We start from the raw sequence: 3230 nt of genomic DNA, 5'->3' as shown, positions 1-3230 counted from the left end.
GTTTTTCAAACAGTTGCCGACAGATTTTTGAAATTTTGAACTTGATTAAAAAATGCATTCTTTTTACGATTTGTGTTTGACCACTAGTGGTGTACATACTCTTAAAATAGGATTGTTGCAATTCATTCATGTGGTCCAAGATACATTTTTTTATGGATAGGTCCCGTTCTGGAGAGCCCAATGCATAGACTATACCTAAAAGGACTTTTGGGCTGACAGGGACCCTGCTTAAAGAGTTACACATCCACAAATTGCTCCTAGTCAACCATACATTCCTTCACATCTCTTTCATATTCACTGCGCCAGTGCAAGTGAAATGCAGAAGGTTCTATTTTCATTCAAGGCCTGTAGTGAGGGCCCATTCTGGCTGTTGATCTGCAGTGGGCTGGTTACGCTGTGGCGGATGCCCTAAAGGCAGTTACAGTCCCAGTGAGTCCCACCAGTCCGCTGCGCTTTGCTTGCGCTGCCTGGCAAGCATCTTCAGCTCACTCATTATCCCATCCACTGATGTATGTATTCTTGCAAGAAATCTTGTCAGGCTGTTACTCGCCATCCAATTAGACAGCTCATCTGCGCTCGCTCACCAAGCAGAAATGCTCAACAAGGCCCACGTGTGTGTGAGCGAGATTTGCGTGTTTGCTTGCATGTGCTAATAATGACTTGCGGCGCCACCTGCTGTAGGGAGCAGTAGCCCTGTGTCACAACGCCTTCTCTCAACAACATCTGGCTGAGCCCAAGGCGCCAGGAGAAGTGAGCAACAGAGCGGAATAAGGAGAAAGAGGGTCCCCTCGTAGCCGTGCACAGGCCTGGGCAAGAACCCCTTCTGTCAGATAGCGCTGCCATTGATGTGCCATTCCCTTTGTTGCCTCCTCGTTAGTCCATGCAGTAAATTAATACAATTAAGCACAATTTTTCTCCAGGCCCATGTGGGTATTGTTCGGAGTGTGTGCTCACTGAAACCTCAATCCCCCAAGCTCATGTGTTTTACAAGGAGAGAGCGAGCGAGAGAGAATGGGGGATAAGGTTAGCTGAGGAGGCCAGCCATTCGTTTTCAATGTGACACAGATGCGTTCATTTGTAAGATGAGCATTAAGTGCTCGCTAATTTATCTACGTTTGGGTACATCTGGCAGACATCAAGCAAGGTAAATTAAACAGCAAAGTTGCACTCGCAAACTTAGCAAAACCCTCACGCTTCACCTCATGCGAAATTGTCCACCGGTGAGGCGAACGAGCCGGCGTTACGGAAAGAATTTTCACTTTGACCTTCTCCCACCACGTTTGAAGTCGTTCACTGAGCTATGTGACAGTTGAGGGCGACGTCGCGTTATCGGCGTGGAAATCTGGCAACAGGAACTTTGTCTACAGTGCTTTGTAAGACGCGCAACCCAATCAATGAGGAATGACAGCACCTGAGCCTTTTTTCCCCCGATCGAGTCAATATCATTGGCCGCCACTCCCTGGGTACTTAGTAGATGTAAACTATCCCACGGTCAGGCTCATGCTAATATTCTTGTTACTCTCCACTTCAGAGGCAGGCACTCATCTGCGCCCTCCCTCCGCCCCAGCCTCCACCGGTCCCCCAGGGGCCGCGCTGATGGCATCTGGCCGGCGTCCAGCCAGCGCGGGAAAGATGGCACGGAGCTGCCATTAAAATCAATTACATGGGTCAATGTTTTTATTAGAGGATTTCTACTCAAACTAAGTCATCAGGATGGCAACACGACTGCTGTTTCCCCCATCACAAAGCCCCCTCCTCACCCCTCGACCTTTCTGTACCCACCGCTAAAGTGGAGGCAGGAGGAGGATCTGAGGCCATCGAAGGTTGTGGCGTTTTTTTTTCTTTTGTTGTCACCTATGTGATGCTGTGACTATGAAGAATTGTGTGCCAATGTCATTAGCATGTCTGGACTAGAGCTTGTGTCTTAAAGATATCATCCCTCCTTGAGGATGAAAGAATATGATTATCCCTTTTTCTGCCCTTGCACATTGGTGTGTGATATTCCAAACTTGTAAACAGCTGTTGTTTTTAACCTCCACCTACAGGTAAAATATGTTGCATAAAACACCATTAAACAAACCGCACACACCGTGATATCAGAGCAGCAGCGGGGCCTTGAATTAAACATTTTACTGTTATTATAGCAACAACAGTTTTTTTTCTTGTTCACATACAGATGTTGAAAGCCAATTACTCGCCGTGGAGTTTCAAGAGGGTTTGCGATCACCTTCCTATTGTTCTAGACACATTCACAGAAGCGCACACACATACATGCCTGGTAGGTGTGAATCCAAAGAGGCGCTTTGACTAAAAGAACACTCATGGACTACCCAGTCAACAATTTGATCTCACAATGATGTCACCATGAGCTCACACGATTCTCATGGTGTGGTCACAATGTGTGTGTCACAGTGAGCTAAAAGTGTAACCACACAGCGCACTCACTGTGTGCTCATACTATGCTCCCAATGTGAGGTCACTGCACACTCACTGTGCGCTCATACTGTGGTCACAACGTGAGGTCACTGCACACTCACTGTGCGCTCATACTGTGGTCACAACGTGAGGTCACTGCACACTCACTGTGCGCTCATACTGTGATCACAATGTGAGGTCACAGCACACTCACTGTGCGCTCATACTGTGATCACAATGTGAGGTCACAGCACACTCACTGTGCGCTCATACTGTGGTCACAATGTGAGGTCACTGCACACTCACTGTGCGCTCATACTGTGGTCACAATGTGAGGTCACTGCACACTCACTGTGCGCTCATACTGTGGTCACAATGTGAGGTCACTGCACACTCACTGTGCGCTCATACTGTGGTCACAATGTGAGGTCACTGCACACTCACTGTGCGCTCATACTATGGTCACAATGTGAGGTCACAGCGCACTCACTGTGCGCTCATACTATGGTAAATGTGAGGTCACTGCACACTCACTGTGCGCTCATACTGTGGTCACAATGTGAGGTCACTGCACACTCAATGTGCGCTCATACTGTGGTCACAATGTGAGGTCACTGCACACTCAATGTGCACTCATACTGTGTTCACAATGTGAGGTCACTGCACACTCAATGTGCGCTCATACTGTGGTCACAATGTGAGGTCACTGCACACTCACTGTGCGCTCATACTGTGGTCACAATGTGAGGTCACTGCACACTCACTGTGCGCTCATACTGTGGTCACAATGTGAGGTCACTGCACACTCAATGTGC

Source organism: Sinocyclocheilus rhinocerous, unplaced genomic scaffold (assembly GCF_001515625.1).
Source record: "Sinocyclocheilus rhinocerous isolate Xijiao unplaced genomic scaffold, SAMN03320098_v1.1 scaffold8, whole genome shotgun sequence".
Lineage (NCBI taxonomy): Eukaryota > Metazoa > Chordata > Actinopteri > Cypriniformes > Cyprinidae > Sinocyclocheilus > Sinocyclocheilus rhinocerous.
Note: the sequence above shows the minus strand (reverse complement) of the source record.